The sequence below is a fragment of the Giraffa tippelskirchi genome, chromosome 8 (genome assembly GCF_054371585.1).
Source record: "Giraffa tippelskirchi isolate mGirTip1 chromosome 8, T2T-mGirTip1v1.2.pri, whole genome shotgun sequence".
NCBI classification, from domain to species: domain Eukaryota; kingdom Metazoa; phylum Chordata; class Mammalia; order Artiodactyla; family Giraffidae; genus Giraffa; species Giraffa tippelskirchi.
In genome coordinates this window covers 100,868,052-100,890,173 of record NC_137282.1, presented here as the reverse complement: position 1 = coordinate 100,890,173, position 22,122 = coordinate 100,868,052, and the positions used below count along the sequence as shown (strand labels likewise).

Here is a 22,122-nt window from a genome sequence, read left to right as displayed (position 1 = left end):
ATGGCAAAGCACTTCAGTATTCTTGCCTTGAAAACCTCATGAACAGTATGAAAAGGCAAAAAGATATAAAACTGGAAGATGAGCCCCTCAGGTCAGTAGGGGTCCACTGTGCTAAAATCCTGCAGCCTCCAGAATGAAAGACGAAGAAGACACGCATGAAAGCACAACACCCTGCACGGGCTCACACTCCTCCGCGCCTTCTTCAGAAATCCTTTTCGGCAGCTGTCACTTTCCCCTCTTATATCAAGATGTTACATCCTGGTTTGATCCAAGCCACGCAAGCCCCAGGGTCCATGGCATACCCTGAAGGCATTTTCCCCTCGTGAACATGCACTGCGGTGCTTCACCGATTGTCCACAGGGCAGTGCCAGCTGGGTGGCAGTCCTTCTCGGAGCTCTGGGTCCCCTTCCGCAGGGTTTCTCTCTGAAGCACCAGAAGCAGCTGGACAGTGCCCTCTCCTCCGAGTTCTGGGTCCCAGTTCTCTGTGACCCTGCCTCCAAGCCACTGAGGTGCCAAGCAAGCCAGGTGGCGCCCCTTCCAGAGGCATGTGTGCCAGCTCTAGAGGACGCCTTCCCCAAGCTCCTAGTGCTCACAAACCCAGCCTCCTGCCTCTATTTCCCTAGCCCTCAGGGTGAGAGTTGCCTCCTGCAGTTAACTCTGAGATGCCTCAGGGGTCTTTTTTGGCCCTTTCAGTCTGCTGATACCAGTTTAGCACCTTCCCTGGTGGTTCAGATGGTAAAGAGTCTGCCTATAGTGTGGGAGACCCAGGTTCAATCCCTGGGTCAGGAAGATCCCCTGGAGAAGGAAATGGCAACCCACTCCAGTAATCTTGCCTGGAAAATCACAGGGACAGAGGAACCTTGCAGGCTACAGTCCATGGGGTCTCAAAGAGTTGAACACGACCGAGTGACTTCACTAGCAAATACCAGTTTAATTCCTTTTTTTAAAAAATTTACTTATTTATTTTAGTTGGGGGCTAATTACCTTACAATATTGTAGTGGTTTTTGCCATGCATTGACATTAATATCTTTTATTAAATTCTCTGTTAAAACAACTATGGCGATCAACTTCTTACCTAAATAATGTTTATATAATCAAAAGACTTTCTGGAGAGTATTAACAATTTGGTTTCCTTGGTTAGTTTTACTGTATTTAATTTAAAGTTCATTGAATTTTCCAATGCTTTAATTTTATGATCATTAAAAAAAAAACCAAACCTATGACGGTTTCTCTTTTCCTGGTTGGACTCCAACACAGGAGGAAAGCATGGAGGGAAGTATGTGTCAGGTTGAACCTGCTAGTGAAGACAGTTTTATGGGTAGTTTGATAGAGGATCTGTCTCCTCCTTAACTGGGAGACCCTGGGGAGGAGAACTTTCCATCTCATGTTCAAATGGCAATCTTCAGGGAACTGTGTTCAAGAACTAACTGGAAGTTACCACCCACTAACTTTCCAAGTTATCTACCATTTCTTATACTGTATTCTGAGGGGTTTAGGTACAGATGAACAGTGGAGGGGGCTCCCCGGGTGGCTCAGTGAGTAAAGAATCTGCCTGCCAATACAGGAGACGTAGGTTCAATCCTCAGTTCAGGAAAATCCCCTGGAGGAGGGCACAGCCACCCACTCCAGTATTCTTGCCTGGAGAATCCCATGGACAGAGGAGCCTGGCGGCCTACAGTCCATAGGGTTGCAGAGTTGGACATGACTGAAGCGACTGAGCACACACACATATATCAGTGGAGGGACATACGTCTTTTAAAATAGCCAAGGATTCCAGATCTCTGGCTTGGCAGACCCTCTATGTAAGACGTCTTGGCAAGCAAAAGGAGACCCAACTGGAGAAGAGAATGCTGTGAAATGACTATACAGAAGGAGTTAAGCAACCTAACGATTCATAAAAACCAAAGGGAGGCTACCACACTCTAAGTTGCGAGGGGGAGGACTATTAAAATCACAGGTGGTTGCAATAACCACACATTCATTCAGTGCTGAATTTCCAATCCCTATCTCACTTTGGGAGCAATTAGTCTCAGGTGAAAAATTGCACTTGGAGCTAATTGCACCTGCAATTACCTACTTCCGGGTGCAATTAGCCACTTGAACCTAATTCTGAGTGTGCAAGTGTTTAACTCCGTGTGTGAGGGGGTGATTCCAGATACAGCGAGTTGTGCCCTCAGTCTGTGCACCTGCAACTAATTGTGACTAATAAAAGAAGTCTTCACGCAAGTCAGGCTGGAGGCACATATGGTAGACCTTGTTTGGGGAACCAAGAATTAGATCAGTTGCACTGATAAGACACAAGTGTACCAAAGGGAGCAAAGGGACAAATTATTAGACCTTGTCATTCTTTGGATCTAGGGTCACATTAACAATGTCCCCTTTCTATAGCATGTTCCTTCTGGACCACAGAATATGAAGTCAGCCAATGAGAAGCCTGGCTTGGCTCAAAAAGCTGCTGACAATGAAGAATGCCCATAATGCATAGGTCAAAACTGCATTCCGGTCAATTCTCCATTATTTGGTCAATGCTGGTGAGGTTGTTCAAAATACTTAGGTAACAGACTGAATTAACTGAAATACTACTATGTGCTAAGTCATACTGTGAACCCAGAGATTAACAGGCATTGCTCCTGCCATCAATTTCAAGTCAGTTCCACAGATATTTATTGAGTGCCTACTGACCCAGGTTCAATCCCTGGGTTGGAAAGACCCTCTGGAGAAGAGAATGGCAATCCACTCCAATATTCTTGCCTGGAGAATCCCATGGACAGAGGAGCCTGGCGGGCCACAGTCCATGGGGTCGCAAAGAATCGGACACGACTGAATGACTAACACTACTACTATCTGTTTAGCACATCAAAGTGTTCATGAGCTTATTGGGAAAACGCATTTATTCTTTCTACAAGTACTGATTTATTGAGCCCTCTTGAAGTCTACATTCAAGTGGGGAAAACAGATGTTAAATAATTGTTTACACAATCAATGTCTTCATTACAGAGGCTGTGAGAGTGTACAGTTGGGGCCTGCCCTAGGCTGACAGTTCAAATTAAGCTTCTCCAAAGAACTGATGCTTGAGCTGAGATTTGAAAGATGACTAGCAGTTACCTAGACAAGGGGCAAGGGAGACTGGATTCCAGGTGAAGGGAGTAAAACTGCAAAGGCTCAAAGGCAGGAAGGAACATGACAACATTAAGTAGAAAGAAGGCCCGAGTGGCTAGAGAATAGTAAGAATGCGGGGCTGTGAAGTTTATGTGATAAGTGAGAGGAGTTTATTTTTAAAGTACCCAAAACTGTGCCTCATGAAATAACTGACAATGGTTCTTTCCAGAAAGGAAGGCAATGTGTGACTTCTCAACATTAGCCAGGAATCTTGTGGTGTGTGTTTTATTTTGCCCCTCTTCCTCTAATCACATCAATACCAACCTGGACCTTGGAACAGCCAGAGGAAAATGAGGTAGAGGTAGAATAACGTTACACATCAACCCCTCCCTCCCAACTGCACATCTCTGAGCTTATACTTGGATAAGTGACTTGGATTTGGAGATGAGCCTCAAGTATTATACCAGGCTTCCCTGGTGGCTCAGATGGTAAAGCGTCTGCCTGCAACGTGTGAGACCCAGGTTCAATCCCTAGGTCAGGAAGATCCTCTGGAGAAGGAAATGGCAACCCACTCCAGTACCCTTGCCTGGAAAATCCTATGGATGGAGGAGCCTTGTATGCTACAGTCCATGGGGTCACAAAGAGTTGGACATGACTGAGTGACTTCACTTTCTTTCTAAAGTATTATGATACATTAGACTGGACTTTTAATACTTGGAAATAAACCTCATCTTCAAAATTGCTGTGGGCTTAATTGCTCAGTCGTGTCCAACTCTTTGCGACCCCATGGACTGTAGCCCAGAGAGGTCCTCTGTCCATGGGGATTCTCCAGCAAGAATACTAAAGTGGGTTGGCATGCCCTCCTCCAGGGTATCTTCCCAACCCAGGGAACCAACCCAGGTCTCCTGCATTACAGGATTCTTTACCATGAGCCACCAAGGAAGTCCAAGAATACTGGAGTGGATAGTCTATCCCTTCTCCAGGGGATCTGCCTGATCCAGGAATCAACCCAGGGTCTCCTGCACTGTAGGCAGATTCTTTACCAGCTGAGCTACCAGGCAGATACGAGGCAGACTGCATTGCAGGTGGCTTCTGAACTCCTTCAAAACTGAAGCTATTCTAATTGCTGGAGGTGATCCAGGAAGCTATGGAATATCTCTACTGCTGCTGCTGCTAAGTCGCTTCAGTCATGTCCGACTCGGTGCAACCCCATAGACGGCAGCCCACTAGGCTCCCCTGTCCCTGGGATTCTCCAGGTAAGAACACTGGAGTGGGTTGCCATTTCCTTCTCCAATGCATGAAAGCGAAAAGTGAAAGTGAAGTCGTTCAGTCGTGTCTGACTCTTCACAACCCCGTGGACTGCAGCCCACCAAGTTTCTCCATTCATGGGATTTTCCAGGCAAGAGTACTGGAGTGGGGTGCCATTGCCTTCTCCATGGGGTATCTCTAAAGGATGGGTTAATAAGGACTCATCTGAGATTTGAAGGTTGAATGGAAGAGACATCTGGCCTCTTCGTGATTGCACTCCATTGAGGGCTGAGAAGGCAGGGAAAGTTCCATAAAGATAAGAAGGCCTAGTAGGCTTTGTAGAGAGGAGGGTTCAGGCAGTGCGGGAGCAGAACAGTGAGAACACAGGGGATGGATTCTGTTCTCTATAGGGTTGGAAGTCTCAATAAGTTGGGCCTGTCTGGAGTAGATGGTGAGATGAGAGCAGCAGAGTTGGATTAACATGGAGTAATAGGATCAAACCTATTGTAGCATCAAACCGGGCTTCTCTGCCACACTCTTAACAAGCAGCAAAATGACTTAGTCTAAACCAGGGGGTTCAAATAGGCGACCTCCCTTCCACGGTTAAGATTATGACTTTTCCCCCCTTTCTTCTTTGTGTATTGTCTGGTGGGATGGTAAGAAGTCACAGTGTGAGGACATTCCCTCCATATCCCCACCCCTTGATCAGTGTTCCAGGCCAAGAGGGAACACGTGCTGTGCAGGTCTTCAAGAAAACAGGGAGGGGAGGAGGGTCTGCTCTCTTCCTCCTCTCTCTGTTTGAGGGGGGGAGGGTCTGCTCTCTTCCTCCTCTCTCTGTTTAAGGGGAGGAGGGTCTGCTCTCTTCCCCCTCTCTCTTTCTCCTCTCTCTCTGTGGCTGAGATTGGCTTGATGTTCCCCAGATCATCTACTCCTCACTCAGCACACAGAAAGACTGTTTCCAGCCTCCCTTCCAGTCGAACTAGAGTCCTGGACCTGGGTTCTAGACAGGTAGCCAGTGCAGCCCTGGTACCTAAAAGATTCATTTCAGTCTTTCACTCACTCTCCTCTCCCAACTCATGAGATGAAAAAGAAAGGACTTTAAGATGGTGGAGACACGAGATGGCAAGAATCCGCCTCCCTGTTCAGATGTGAGCCATCAGACCCTCAGCAGACCGTGACACAGGCAGGTTATGCTTGGTTAAGACACTGAGGTGTGGGGCTGTTCATTACTGCAGCAGAGTGTACCCTGGTGTACCCTGACGTGGCAGCCCACACCCAACTCCAGGGTCTGCTATTCTCTTGTTTGCCTCCCTTCTAGATACTTTCCACAACTCCTTGGGTCTCATTCATTTCTGTGCAGCAAAGTATTAGCAGTTCTAGAGATGGGGGAAGAAGATCCACAAGGAAAAGCCTCAGGGACTTCCCTGGTGGTACAGTGGTTAAGAACCCATCTTTCAATGCAGGAGGCATGGGTTTGATTCCCGGTCAGGGAATTCAGATCCCACAGGCTATGGGGCAGCTGAGCTTGAGTACCACAACTGGAGAGCCCGCTCACCACAACAAAGACCCAGAGCGGCCATAGAGGAAAAGATTCAGGCCTTTCTCTTCCTGGAGCATGCTACTGCACTGCCACACCACAGCCCTGGCGGGCCTCTCCTCCTGAAATGCTCCCCTCTGGAGGGTCACTCAGGTGGCTTCTTCTCAGCCGAAATGACCCTTTCTCAGAGAGGCTGGGGGCACCGGCCCAACTTAACATCACAATACTCTCCTTTATCACCTCAGGGCACTTATAAATCCATGAAATCATCTTGTCCATTGTCTTTCTCCTTCCAGGATGTCATCTCCATGAGAACAAGATCTCAGTTTTGTACGTTGTTTCTTTGCGTGCGTGCTCAGTCCCTTCAGTCGTGTCTTGACTCTTTGCGACCCGTTGGACCATAGCCCACCAGGCTCCTTTATCCATGAGATCCTCCAGGCAAGAATACTGGAGTGGGTTGCCATGCCCTTCTCCAGGGGAACCTCCCAACCCAGGGATCAAATCCAGATTGGCAGGCAGGTTCTTTACCACTGGCACCACCTGGGAAGCGCATGGGATGAATGAATGAATGAGAGGATTTAAAGATTCTCACTCCAGGTTATCTAGTCTCACGTCCTTTACAAATGAAGAAATAGAGTGCTTTTCCCTACAAAGAGGAAGCAGAGGAGCAGCTAATACAACTTTACAATGCAAGCTGTTTCTGGAGCACTGAACTCGAATGTGATTTATTCAAGTGAAAACTCTGGGGGAATTGTTTTGGAGGGATCCATAAAACAAATGTCATTTTCACCTGGAGAATTCACCCAACCTTCTAACTGATTTCAAATATAGTTATTTAATGCAGATTTGACAAATTTGAAATCTCTTACACAAAGCCATTTATCATCTACTGTGTGCCTGCCGTGCACCACAGTTTAAGTTATCGCTCTTTAATAGGGTAAAACATTTCATAGAATCATCAAAATACCTTAAACCAAAACTGCCTATAAGAACTGATGAGTTTCAGGCATGGATTCAAGCCCTGAAAACATCAACCTTGCCATTGGCACCATGGGCACTTCTAATAAAAGCAGCTAAGGAGGTATAATGAATATCAAATGAACCATTTTGTATGTCTATGTGGTTTCTCCAATTGGAAATAAATCAATGAGCCTTACAAAATGCATATTTTAGTGGTATATTCATAAACAATAATCTTGTTTTTCTATCATGACTCAAGTGTCCTTTTTTATAACATGACTGAAGATTTAATAATTTATTTTATATATTCATAACCCAAAGCATAAAAGGGGAGGACAACCTAGCACGTGTTTGATATTTAAAATATCCTTGTGTGTGGAAGCTATGTGCATCACAAAGGTACAACCAAAGCACTCATGATCTTGTAGAAAACATGGCCGTGCGCTGTGTGCTAAGTCGTCGCTTCTGTTGTGTCTGACTCTTTGTGACCCCATGGACTGTAGCCCACCAGGCTCCTCTGTCCATGGGATTATCTAGGCAAGAACACTGGAGTGGGTTTCCATGCCCTCCTCCAGGGGATCTTCCCAACCCAGGGATCAAACCCAGGTCTCCTGCATTGCAGGTGGATTCTTCACCACTGAGTCACTGGGGAGCCTAGTCGCAAACACAGGACACGTGAATAATAACTAGTAAACAAGAGAGACACTTACATGAATACAATACCAAGAGGCAGCCTAGACTGCTGCGAGCTAAGTGAAGCAGAACAGGCAGCCCGAATCAAATCCCGCTTTGTGGGTGCTGTAGCCGAGCCCATGCCAGCCCCCCTGGCCTGCTCAGCCAGGGACCGCAGGCTTGTGCGGCTGAGGTAGGCTCCCCCAGCAACAGTGTGGAGTGTTCCCCTGCAGACCTCCCCCTGACCCTGCCAAACAGGTCAGCTGGGCTGTCCCACTGGCTTGCTCAGCTGGGAAAGTGGCTTTTCCTCCCTTTGGCAGGGGCTACAACCCTGTGATCCAAAGCTGCCCTCTCTATCTCAGCAACTTCCCTTCCAGAGGCCAAATATAGCCATCCCCGACCCAGCTCACAAAACTTCCAGTCAGACGGCCGTGCCCAGTGACAGCGGAACGAAGAGTGTCTCCCCGGCCCAGCCCACAGACAAAAATAACAGCCACTTGGTGAGCCTGGGCTGGACATTTTTTTTTTTTTCTGTCATTAGGACTTTGGAAGTATTTTTGTGTTGGTTCTGGATTGTTCTGTTTGTTGTTTGGAAGTGGACGTAGTCACTGAAGAGGTTACCACACCCACATCCCATATTAGACTCATGCCTTTAAATCCAGTTGTGGTGGCTCATGACCAGAAAGGTATTCATTTCTTAAACCTCCCAGTCACCTATACAAAAGGATACAATAAAGGACAGAAATGTTATGGACATAACAGAAGCAGAAGATATTAAGAAGAGGTGGCAACAATACACAGAAGAACTGTACAAAAAAGTTCTTCACGATCCAGATAATCGCAATGGTGTGATCACACACCGAGAGCCAGACATCCTGGAATGTGAAGTCCAGTGGGCCTTAGGAAGCATCACTACGAACAAAGCTAGTGGAGGTGATGGAATTCCAGTTGAGCTATTTCAAATCCTGAAAGATGATGCTGTGAAAGTGCTGCACTCAATAAGCCAGCAAATTTGGAAAACTCAGCAGTGGCCACAGGCCTGGAAAAGATCAGTTTTCATTCCAACCCCAAAGAAAGGTAATGTCAAAGAATGTTCAAACTACTGCACAATTGCACTCATCTCACACACTAGTAAAGTAATGCTCAAAATTCTCCAAGCCAGGCTTCAGCAATATGTGAACCGTGAACTTCCAGATGTTCAACCTGGTTTTAGAAAAGGCAGAGGAACCAGAGATCAAATTGCCAACATCCATTGGCTCATCAAAAAAGCAAGAGAGTTCCAGAAAAATATCTATTTCTGCTTTATTGACTATGCCAAAGATTTTGACTGTGTGGAACACCACAAACTGTGGAAAATTCTGAAAGAGATGGGAATACCAGACCACCTGACTTGCCTCTTGAGAAATCTGTATGCAGGTCAGGAAGCAACAGTTAGAACTGGACATGGAACAACAGACTGGTTCCAAATAGGGAAAGGAATACATGAAGGCTGTATATTGTCACCCTGTTTATTTAACTTAGATACAGAGTACATCATGAGAAACACTGGGCTGGATGAAGCACAAGCTGGAATCAAGATTGCCAGGAGAAACATCAATAACCTCAGATAGGCAGATGACACCACCTTTATGGCAGAAAGTGAAGAACTAAAGAGTGTCTTCATGAAAGTAAAAGAAGAAAGTGAAAAAGTTGGCTTGAAACTCAACATTCAGAAAACTAAGATCATGCCATCTGGTCCCATCACTTCATGGAAAATAGATGGAGAAACAGCGGAAACAGTGACAGTATTTTTGGGGGCTCCAGAATCACTGCAGATGGTGACTGCAGCCATGAAATTAAAAGACGCTTGCTCCTTGGAAGAAAAGTTATGACCAACCTAGACAGCATATTAAAAAGCAGAGACATTACTTTGCCAACAAAGGTCCATCTAGTCAAAGCTATGGTTTTTCCAGTAATCATGTATGGATTTGAGAGTTGGATTATAAAGAAAGCTGAGCATCAAAGAATTGATGCTTTTGAACTGTGGTGTTGGAGAAGACTCTTGAGAGTCCCTTGGACAGCAAGGAGATCCAACCAGTCCATCCTAAAGGAAATCAGTCCTGAATATACATTGGAAGGATAGATGCTGAAGCTGAAACTCCAATACTTTGGCCACCTGATGCAAAGAACTTACTCATTTGAAAAGACCCTGATGCTGGGAAAGATTGGTGAAGGGGACGACAGAGATGGTTGGATGGCATCACTGACTCCATGGATATGAGTCTGAGTAAACTCTGGGAGTTGGTGATGGACAGGGAAGCCTGGCGTGCTGCAGTCCATGGAGTTGCAGAGTCAGACACGACTAAGTGACTGAACTGAACTGAAGTGAGGACTTCCCTGGTGGGCCAGTGGTAAAGAATCTGCCTTCCACTGCAGGGGACGGGTTCAATCCCTGGTCAGGGAACTAAGATCCCACATGCCTTAGGGCAACTAAGCCCATGAACCACAACTAGAGAACCCTATGGGCAGCAACAAAGAGCCAATGCAGAGCACAAAAGAGTCAACATGTGTGCTTAGTTGCTCAGTTGTGTCTGACTCTGTGCAACCCCATGGACTGTGACCAACCAGGCTTCTCTGTCCATGGGATTCTCCAGGCAAGAATACTGGCTGCTTCTGCTGCTGCTGCTGCTAAGTCACTTCAGTCGTGTCCAACTCTGTGTGACCACATAGATGGCAGCCCACCAGGCTCTCCCATCCCTGGGATTATCCAGGCAAGAATACTGGAGTGGGTAGCCATTTCCTTCTCCAGGGGATCTTCCCAACCCAGGGATCAAACCCAGGTCTCCCACATTGCAGGCAGATTCTTTAGCATCTGAGCCACCAAGGAAGCCCAAGAATACTAGAGAGGGTGGCCTATCCCTTCTCCAGGGGATTTTCCTGACCGAGGAATAGAACCAGGGTCTCCTGCATTGCAGGTGGACTCTTTATGAGCTAAGCTACCAAGGAAGCCCAAAAATGATGCACACAGTGATGTAAATAACCCTTGGAAGCAATTATTCTGTTTTAATATTATCCTGTATCCCTGAACAGAAGGTAGGAGTTTTGAGTCAGCCACCTGGTACCAATGAAAGTAAAAGTGAAAGTGTTAGTCGCTCAGTTGTGTCCAACTCTGTGATCCCATGGACTATAGCCCACCAGGCTCACCTGTTCCTGGGATTCTCCAGGTGAGAATACTGGAATGGGTTGCCACTTCCTTCCCCAGGGGATCTTCCCTACGCAGAGATCGAACCCACGTCTCCTAAATTAGCAGGTGGCTTCTTTTACCACTGATCCACTTGGGAAGCCCACAAAGTCCTGGCACAGCCAAATAAAAAAATTATTTTTAAATAAAATAAAAAAATAAAAGGAGAGTCTAGCAAGCGCATCTCCTCCCCACCCTGTCCAGCAGCGCCTCCTGCAGAGCCAGGATCATGCTGGGAGCAAGCACTAGGATGCCTTTCCTCCTCAGTCTAGCTGGAGTGACAGCAGTGACTGTAAGGGGTGCATCTGTGGGGCTGGACCGGGTCATTTCCATGTTCATACCCATGATGCACCTGGGCAGCAGTCAGGCCTTGGGCCCCAGAGCTGTCAGCTCAGTGCCCTCTGCAAATACTAAAATGAGTTAAATTATTCATTTATTTCTTTAAAAGTACACAGGGTTCAACCATCACAAAGCCCACTTTTGATCTGCTTCCTGACAATGCAGAGCTCAAGTCAGCCAGGTCTTGTGCAGGCCAACAGACACGTCTTGTTAAGGCTTACCCAGCAGGTGACGCTCAATGGGACGGTGCTAAAGAAATCCAGGGAAGGTGACTGTCTACTCCAGGCCCTATTTCCCAAGGCAGTGCATGATAAGCAATGGTGCAGAACTATAACCTTAAGTTGTTGGAACATCTTTGTACTTTTGTTCTTCAAAGGCAGAATATTTTCTGGCATGTTGCTACCTGAGGGGGGGGGATACTCCCTTAATTTCTACATATGCAGGCCTATCACACTGGTGCATCTCATTTCTTGTCACAGTGCCTGTTGTCACAGGACTGTTAAATAATTTATGCCTTTAATGCATTTATCAGCTCTGTGTGTGTGTGTACGGATCCTGTGTGCCAGTGTCAAAGATGTCTTCTCCATTAACGGAAAGCAAGCAACCTCTTGGGTCATTCTCCACCATGAAATAAACTTGCATCTTAGGCATCAAATGAGTAAAAAGTGATAACAGGTCCCTGTTCTTTACACAAAATGAAGTACTCGTTTACACCAGAAAAGCAGTTGAACTAAGCATTTTACACTACATATTGTCTGAAATTGCTCCCCTTCCTTCTTCTTTTTCTAAGGAAGGTCTCTGTTACTCCATGTCAGCTGTAAAGGGAAAATGGCTCCTCAGTTTCAACTTGTTCTATTTACGTTGCATTTTCTTTGCTCCCGCCTCGGAATGTTTACCATGCTTGTCATCAAGAACAGCTTCAGAGCACCCAGCAGTGCCAAGGGTGGTACCAGGTGTGTGTGTTTGGCAGTCCTCCCCTCCACAGCTGCCCACAGGCTCCAACTTGGATTTGGCCGTGGCGATCATTCACACCCTTGCAGCAGCAGCATGTCGGGGTACTACCGGCAAAGACGACAAGCAGCGATAGTGAGCACCAGGGCAGCAGCTGCTGTGGGCAAAGTCAGGCGACTGCGCCTGGCGCGTGTCAACTTCCTGCTCCAGCCACCGCCCTCCACCCACCGTTCTCATTCGGAAGGCTTTTGTGTCTAGCTGGTACCATGAAAGAATCGCCAGAATGATACAATCTTAGAGGAAGGGATCTCAAAACACTAGTTGGACCTGCTCGTTTTAAAGATAAGGAAGCGGAAGCCCTGAGGGTTTAAGTTTCTTGGCCATGCTGATGGTGGTTACTGGCAGAGTAATGACTGGAATCAAGTCACTGAAGCCACTTTCTAATGATCTTTCTGCCGTACCCGTGACTTTTCAACATTCTTTAGCACAATCCACAATATGGAATAAATTTTACATCACCCACAGTTTCTACAGATATACACAACTAACACAAAGTCTCGCAAAACAATAGTTATCTTTACTATATGTATTTTAGTATTTTCTAGTATTTTCTCTTATAGTATATTCATTTTAAAAGAGCCTGGAGATTGCTTGGCAGCATGCATACTAAAAGTGGAACAATACAGAGAAGATTAACATGGCCCCTACACAAGGATAACATGCAAATTTTCCCCATTTTTTTTTTTCACATTTACCAAATGTTCCTTTTCTTTCCAGGGATAATATTTATAGGTACACAGTCAAATAATTTGCATTTTTCCTAATTAGATACATCTACTGAATATCTAGGAAGGTGGAGTTGAAATAGGTATAGAGAAGGGTCCCCTCCAGCTCGAACCTGTCACAGGCCTGATCAGGAATAAGCTTATTGTCTGATCTGTCCTTAATTCTGAAAAGGCAGAATGATCTAGCAGAGAGAACACTGGGTCTAGTCCTGGCTCCACCATCTTGCAAGTGTGTGACTTGGGGTGAATTTTCTCTGGGTTCTGTTATCTCAACTGCAAGATCAAGCTGTTGTTAATTGACAAGAGTTCTGAGACGAGAACACAATAATGCAAATGAATGCAATAAAAAGCTCTATTCACAAGTCTTGTCCTGGAACAGCGATGGTTTTAAATTCTCACATTTCAGAGAAATATGGTGTCTCAAGATGTTTCTGGATTTTCATCAAAACACCTGCATAATGTATTATGAATAAATTTGGTATAATAAAGGAAAACTAAGCCCTGGAACTGACTCATTTTTAAATGCTTTTGCAGGTGTTTAGAGAGGAGGAGTTGACCCTAAATCTTGAAGATGTTCAGCCTCAGAAAAGGAGAAGTCATTGAGGTCAAAGATGAGTCTCTGCTCTTGAAAGGAAAAGGTGATCAGTCACAAATTGAAAATCATAATCAAGAATGGTTATTGTCAGTGAGTACGAAGAGGAAGAATTGAGTGAATGTGCTATAAAACAATCAGATGCAATAGCCACGCTGAAGGCTGGTGGAACATGTGGGGTGGAATGAATGTGAAGAAAGAGTTCCAGATGCATTCAGTGCTGACCAGCTGCTTTTGAAGAAAGCATCTTTCTAGGAGGTAGTTTGGCTTGGGTCCAGCTTTGGACTCACCAAATCCAATAAAAAATTTTTAAAAACTGCTATAGAAATTATTTTCTTAAATATTCAAAATGTCTGCAATAATATAACCTTGCCCAAAGTGACAGAAGGATCCTTGACAGCTGAGAACGTTCAACAAAGCCATTCATAAGGCGGTTGTTCAGATGTTCTGCTTGGACATATGACTAGGGTGGGAAAAAAAAAAGCATCACCAGTCCTACTAAGGTACTGAGAGCTGCTTCATGGCTGCTCCTGTGTGTCAAACAGAGCGGAAGTTGTAGCAAAGATACTGAAGAGGGGGAGGACTCTGCGTGGCCAGAGTGGGTGGAGGTGGTGTGGAGGTGGTGTGTTCTCATTCCTGAAAGAGTGCATTATCACTATTAATGAACTGTTACAGGAAGCTCAAAGCTGTGTTTCTCACCAGTAACTTCAGAGAAATCACTTGAAAAAAAAAAAAAAGAGAGACCAAAGAAAAGGTTATAGGTTTCAATTAGGGGTATCAGTTGACAAAGTGCATGATGGTTTGTCGCTGTCATGGTGCACACCCGCAGATAACATATTTTGTGTTTTTGAATGAAAAGACATTTGTATGTTCTTTTTAAAAAAATGCCAGCTATGCTTATAAAATTTATTCCACAACCCACCCAATAGAGCATTTGAAATCTGCACCCATGGTGTGGAGGGGCAAGCCCTGAGTGTGGGCAGTGTGCCCTCTTTCCCCACAGACTCACCTCCAGACTGTCTCATTTGCTCCACCAACACCTACTCCTATTGCACCCTCTGAAACCTCTGTTTCATGGTGAGAAATCCTCCCTTGACTTTAGTGGGGGGAGCACTCCTTTCTCTTCCTGTTTCCTTTGGAGTCTTGTTCTCTCAGTCATGAACTCACCATCCCACTCCACTGCTCCCAGACTCCCAGGGATGGGGAGGGAGGCTCTGTGTCCTCTTGACCCCTTGGAGACAACATTGCTCTTCTACCTTCATGTAAATCCCTCCTTCCCTCCTCATGCCACCTGTTCGCCCACTGTGAGTGAGTGAAAGTCGCTCAGTTGTGTCCAACTCTTTGCAACCCCATGCACTATACAGTCCATGGAATTCTCCAAGCCAAGAATACTGGAGTGGGTAGCCTTTCCTTTCTCCAGGGGATCTTCCCAACCCAGGGATCAAACCCAGGTCTCCCACATTGCAGGCGGACTCTACCTGCTGAGCCACAAGGGAAGCCCAAGAATACTGGTGTGGATAGCCTATCCCTTCTCCAGCAGATCTTCCCAGCCCAGGAATCAAACCAGGGTCTCCTGCATTGCAGGTGAATTCTTTACCAACTGACCTATCAGGGAAGCCCACTACTGCACCCAAACCTCCCACTGACATCTTGGTGGTTTACCACCTTCCTTTCTATCCTAGAGCCTCCCATCAACATGGCACTTCCATATCCACATGGACCACCACTACCCTCCCCTCTTCATTCCCTCCCTCCCCTGGTTACAAATCTGACTTTGGAATAACCTAGCATCATTCCATTAGTGGTGTCCTCCACCTTCCAGCCCCCATTCTGTCCATTTCCCCTCCTTCTCTCAGCTCTCTTGTGGTTTGGCTTCGCTCCCCATCCAATCTAGACTCTAGGGACGAGAGCTTCAAGCACTCTATTGACAATCTAGACCAATGGTCGAGAATTTATTTCATAATGTACATCCAGAAGCGATATAGGAGAAATAATCAGGCACATATCTCTGAAATCCACTCATTCATTCATTCATAAATTGCATACAGTTTACTATCGGATCAACATTTTCTTTTTAAAATGTACCATAAATGATAAAGAATCTGCCTGCAATGCAGGAGACCCTGGTTCGATCCCTGGGTTGGGAAGATCCCCTGGAGAAGGGAAAGGCTACCCACTCCAATACTTTTGTCTGGAGAATTTCATGGACAGAGGAGCCTGGTGGGCAACAGTTTATGCGGTCGCCAAGAGTCAGATACAATTGAGCGACTAACACACACACACACACACACACAAATATATATATATATAAGGGCATCATAAGAGCTTCAGTATTCTCTACCCATTCCTGGTGGATCATTTCACACAGGCCCTGGAGGGAAACACATGCCAGTCTCAGAACCACAGCCCCAATCCCCATCTCTCTCCCCACTGTCACATCCATCCTGAGAAGCCAACCCAGAACCCATCAGCCACGGGTGTCCCATTCTCTTCCAGGTGGCTGCATGATTCTGGGGGCCAGCTGGGTCCCAGGCAGCTTCTGTAGACTTACCTTTCTCCTCAAGGCCCTGTCACTGAAAGCCTCAAGGGCTAAAGCCAAGCCTGTTGGCAAGAAAACTTCCTGCCTCTCTGTACCACCAGCACCGAGGACAGTGCCTGGCACTTGCCCTCGATCCTCAGCGTCTAATGCATTGCATGGTGCACACACATGGCCTCTCCATCACTCTGGGCCACACAGTGGTAAAGGCATGAAGAACATACAGAGAAAATCCAACAGGTCAGGGGTTCCAGTTGGCCACAGGCTTGGTTCTGAAGCTGTACGAGGGTCACTTGCCCCCACAGCACCTGTCTGCCCAGCATGACCCAACAATAGACCAGGCCTTCAGAAGCCAGACATACCACAGCTGACCGGGCTCTCGTTAGGCCACATGTGACTGAATCAGTTTAATTAAAGCCCACTGCACACCCTTACTGTTCCAGGAGGTTGCTATGGAGGCAGGAAATAGGGCCCCTCCAGACAAACTTCCGGAGAAGGCAATGGCAACCCACTCCAGTACTCTTGCCTGGAAAATCCATGGACGGAGGAGCTGCAGTCCATGGGGTCGCTAAGAGTCGGACACAACTGAGACACTTCACTTTCACTCATTGGAGAAGGAAACAGCAACCCACTCCAGTGTTCTTGCCTGGAGAATCCCAGGAACGGGGGAGCCTGGTGGGCTGCTGTCTATGGGGTCGCACAGAGTCAGACATGACTGAAGCGACTTAGCAGCAGCAGCAGCAGACAAAGTTCTCTTTACTCGCAGGCTTGGAGAAGCCTGGGCTCAGGACACCTCCATCTCCTTCTGACTCCACGTCATAGAAGGATTCCTTGGCTATCACAGGGTGGAGGTGGGTGAGAGAGGGACGAATCTTGAAGGAGCAGCACTTGGGAGAGGTGCTGACGAGAGCCACGGAGGTGTGCTGGTGGGTGGGCTTTCCTCTCTGGCCGGAAGGAATCTTTTGCACTTTCCCCACCCCCACTCTCTCCCCCGCCCCCTGCTCACTACCTGGAGATGCAGGCGCAGGTAAGCAGTGTCTGCAGGACATACAACAGCTACCGTACTTTCTCAGGAGGGTAAACATGATTCAGAAAAAAAATCCCTCACCTCCTGTCAATTCTTTCATCTTCTCTTCCTCCACTCCCCAGCCCAGTGTTTCATATCCAGTGATCCACAACTGACTCCTGCCTCAGAGTCACTTTCAGGCCTATTTAAAATGCAGATTCCTCAGTCTGACTGAGGTCAGACTAAATCAGAAACTCTGAAACCAGAGTCATGAAGTCTGCAGTTACTCAGTTCTTCCCAACTACTCCTTGTTAATCCACACCCCCTCTCCACCTTACCAACATTCCCCTGTGCCCCCTACTCCTCAGGGCATCATAATGATGCCAACAGGGACTGAAATGGAAGGACCTGGGCAGGAATGAGACCCCCTGGGCTCGCACCTTCCTGTGCTGACCATGAGCGTCTCCTTTACCGAGCTTCATTTTCATCTGTGACATCTCACGTGGCTCCTCGGGGCCCCGCTTAAATTAAGTTGGCCTACTTGTCACAAATGAATTCTGGACAAGCTGGGGTCTTAATACCTTGAACTCAAATAAAGTCACCAGGAGGAAACCAAGTAAATCAGGGAGCTGAGATCTGACATAATGTTGATCTCTCTTGGGCCAAAACCACCATCTACTATTAGGTCTCTGGTAATGGGCCTGCAAAGATGGAAATGTTAATCAATGCTAAGCAGGAGTTACAATTAATAAAGACGAGTGCCATCTACTCACCTCCAGGGGATGGGTGTGAACTTGAGATAACTGTGACCATGAAGCTCTTGAAACCCAAAGACAGTTCTTTGAACCCTTCTTCCACTCACGGAATTTCTGTGGCACCAGTCCCTGTGCAGCTCTGACAAGTGAGCTAATTTTGTATGTGAACAAGTACAGTGATTGTTATCTGTGCTCTGAATCAAGGATAAAAAGGAAAGGTAAGAGGGAGAGATAAGAGTGTGAGAGAGAAAAAATGGAGGTGAGATGCAGAAATACAGAAATGGAGGAAGGATACTGGAAACCAGAAGAAAAGGAGCCAGGTGCTCTTCCCAGGGAGGAAGTAGCCAGGAAGGAAGGGCGAGACTCCAAAGGGCCAGGTGACACCTTGGCAGCCATATGACAGTGCTCCCTCTGGTCTCGCAGGATCCTGGAGCGGCTAATGACGTAGGCAAAGGGCTTCGTGAAAGGTCAAGTGCTACCCATTCAGGGGGCCAGCTCCCTGTTTGTGACCCTTTCCAACAGCCCCAGCCTAAGACCCGGACACTACAGACCAAGTGGTGAACCAGCAAACACTTTTCCATTGAGCGGATCCTGATCTACTCTTCCGGCACCGGATTACCCAGGGACCTTAATAAGGAGGCTGTTTTAGCAAGAAACCGAAAACGAGTAGAAAACACGGTCTCAGAACATGCTGAACCCCTCCTGTAACACACCGCTCCACCAAGAGCCCACGTTCCACACAGGTTTTCATGTATTTATACATTTTTGATTGGAGACCAGCAAGGCCTGAGCCACAGCTTCCTGCGTTCTGCCTCGTCAGCGTGAAAAAACTTGTTGCCCTAGGCCCCTTCAGTTTCCTCTGGGGCTCTCCTTCTCCTCAGAGTCTGACTAAGATGAGAAGTTTACCCCACAAGGTAATAAAGAGACTGTTCTCGGTTCTCATTCAACCCTTGGGCTTCCTGTCGGCTCATGAGGCAGCTTCGCTGAGGTGTGCTTGCCACCAGGACCTGACCACAAGAGGGAGCCAGAGAGCAACGAGGGCCCAACAGTCCAGCCCCGCCCCCCACTCCGAAGAGCCGAGTCCCAGTCCCTCCTCCTTCCCAGAAACTGGGAAGCTTCCTAGTCCTTGTGGATCCACTGAAACAAACATGTCACCTCTATTGTACAGTTCCTGGGTAAATTCCTATTTTCTTCTTTCTCAAGTTTGGGTAGAAAACAAAACAATTAATTTAAAAAGCAGCACAGGAGAGCCTAAACATTATTTATGTCTCTAATTATCTCATTCTAGTGGGTATTTTAGTCCCTGTCTGGTCAGGACATTAATTATCTTCATAACTACAGCAAAAGTTAAATAATAAGCACCCAAGGCTCCAGCACGAGTGTAATGTGCAAGCCTAAATGAACTTATACATTTTATTAATGGATGCTTTATACAACTCCATATATTATAAATCAAACAAGAAACCTATTTCTATCTTTTAAGGGTGCAGAGGAAAAGCTTTAACATTATCGAGGATAATTTTTATTAAGTTTAAGACTCCCTTTTTTTTTCAATAATGAGACTGTTATGAGGATAATTTAATCTAGTTTGTCATGAGGCACCCTGGCTTGTTAAATAAGTTAATAAATGACTGTGCATTAATCAAAGTGACAAAGCTATGAAGAGCAGGGGACGGGAGACAATTCTGGTGATAGTATTAATTAGTATTTAATTAGAAACTTAGGGTCCATAAATAAAAAAAAAATCATGGTAGAGACACTTATGCAAATTGCTAGCAGCCTGCAGTAGAGTTAGCTTTGCTTTAAAGAAACACGATTTTTTCCTCCTAGCACACTGTCCACAGCAGTGCTGCAGCCGCATCACGCGGCTTCAACGAGCTCTCCTTTTGTTTCCAATTTGTTCCAATTACAGGCCTGTAAATTCAAATCATTCTTTTGACTGTGTTGATTGAAATGTAGAGTTTCACAATTTCTACTGGGAGTTATTTTTAAAAAAACATAAGAAGAAATGTTTCAGAGAAGTAAAGTGTTTCAGATTTTTTTTTCCTCTGCTGTTTTAATTAAGATGTGTGCCACCATTTCCTAAGAACAATTGTGGCTTCCATTTGGTACACAAACAATGCCTCCTTTCTAATCCTGGTGAGCTGTAACTGGGTTTTGTTACGTGATATTATATTGGAGGCTGCATGGGCTCAACTGCCATCATTTTTATTATAATCATAGCACTTTTCCCTTTTCTCTCAATCACATGCTTTGATAATGGGCAATTTTTGATGGCCCCAAAAGATAATAACTATTTGGTTCTGAACGTCACTGCTTTCCTAGGGTACATGTCCTCTTTTTCAGACTTTATTATTTGTTGCATTTATTCAAGAAAGGTTATCCACAGTAAAAACTGCTTTTTCTATTCAACAGTCTATCTCTGTCATGGTTCATTTATGTGTGAGCATGACGGACTGAAACCCGTATTATCCACAGCTGACAAGTGTCAGGCCGACAGTTCAATCAGCCCTTCCTTAAGATGATGCCCAGGGCCCTGTGTTTGAAGTAGGACAATAAAGCAGGCAACACAATCAGGGTCAAGCTGATCCAATCCCTGTATATAAAGGGGATTCTGCCTAATAACACAGTGCGATTTTTTTCTCCCTCTCCAAACACATTAGTTCTTAAACAGTGACTTGGCCCTTAAGAAAACCTGTGACTGACATGAAAATGCTGAAGTTTTAACGCGGTTGGTTTATCCATAACCTCATGGGGCTGCTGCTTTGTGCAGACTGGTTTTGTCAAAGTCAGAAAAATAATGTATTCAGTGTCTGATCATTTTTAGGGAGTTATTTGAATGGGATCTTAAGTCAGACATCCTGATGTTGACACAGGGATCAGTTTCTTGTCCTTTTGTTTTACATATGTGGAACAGATCATTTGCATCAGCTAATAAAAATTAAATCTCCGAAAAAAGCACACAGTAGTGAGCTCCCTTCAGCAACATTCTACCATTCCCTCCACCTGCTTTGGAAGCAGAGTTTCTTGGTGTTTTTTGATATTAGGTCTCTCTAGAACACAGACTAGAATGCAAACATAATCTTCAAAATCAATGCTCCCTTAGTTTGAGCAACACTTCAACTCAAACATGCATGAAACCATGCGCACATGCTCAGTTATGTCCAACTCTTTGGGACCCCAGAGTCCACCAGGCTCCTCTGTCCATGAGATTTCCCAGACAAGAATATTGGAGTGGGTTGCCATTTCCTTCTCCAGGGGATCTTCCTGACCCAGGGATTGAACTCATATCTCCTGCGTCTCCTGCATTAGCAGGCAGATTCTTTACCACTGAGCCACTGGGGAAGCTCAGGTGTGAGACCATTTCACTGCAGATCCTACCAACCAGCAGCAGAGCCAAAGTCAACCAAAGGCTAATAGTCTGCAGAGGGCCCCTTGGAGGGGTTGGGAGACTATTACCTTTGCTGTTCTCCAGACTTTGAACCACTGCAGAAGGCAGCAGGCAGGGAAGAAGTGCTCACCTACTTGATAGTGAAAATGAAAGTTGCTCAGTTGTATCTGACTCTTTGCAACCCCATGGACTATACAGTCCATGGAATTCTCCAGGCCAGAATACTGGAGTGGGTAGCCGTTCCCTTCTCCAGGGGATCTTCTCAACCCAGGAATCAAACCCAGGTCTCCTGCATTACAGGCGGATTCTTTACCAGCTGAGCCACCAGGGAAGCCCCACCTACTTGATAGGTGCCTTGGATAGGGAGGAAGCCAATGACCCTCTAAAATCTTCATAAAGCTTTTGCCCTAGAAGGTACCATTAAAGAGAACATTAAAAGCAACCTCCAAGCTTTATGGATGAGGACGGTTCAGAGACATTTGTGACTGCCAGTGTCAAGGAGCTTGGAAATGGCAGTGGAAGGGCAAAGTTAACAACAAAAACAGAATCCTCCATATTTGCTTCTCATTATCTGGCATTACTGGGCAGACCCAAGGTAATGTAGGAGGGGCTGCTGAGAAGCAGAAGTCCAAAACCAGACAGTGAGTAATGGCATCCAGAGTTACCAAATAAGACCTTATATTGATCCCTTTCTTGGACAGTTCTGGAAATTTTAAGTAATAAATTCTTTTTTTAATAAGTTCATTTTTTAATTGAAGGATAATTGCTTTACAATATTGTGTTGGTTTCTGCCAAACATCAATATGAATCAGCCATAGGTATATCTATGCCCCCTGTCTTGAACCTCCTTCCCACCTTCCCCTCCATCCCACCCCTCTAGGTTGTTACAGAGCCCCGGTTTGAGTCCCCTGAATCACACAGCAAATTCCCATTGACTATCTATTTTATATATGGTAATGTATATGTTTCCATGTTACTCTACATACTCTTTCTTTGTTAGCTATTCTCCATTTATACCAATTATAATGTC

At 45.9% G+C, this 22,122-nt stretch overlaps 1 protein-coding gene and 1 pseudogene across 3 annotated transcripts in view; one reads left to right on the top strand and one right to left on the bottom strand.

The window, feature by feature from the left end:
• The window catches only part of LOC145518914 (uncharacterized), a 233,708-nt gene that overhangs the window by 205,580 nt on the left and 6,006 nt on the right, over nt 1–22,122 (bottom strand). The gene's annotated exons all lie outside the window — the stretch shown is intronic.
• Nucleotides 12,675–12,769, top strand: LOC145519282 (U6 spliceosomal RNA; annotated as a pseudogene).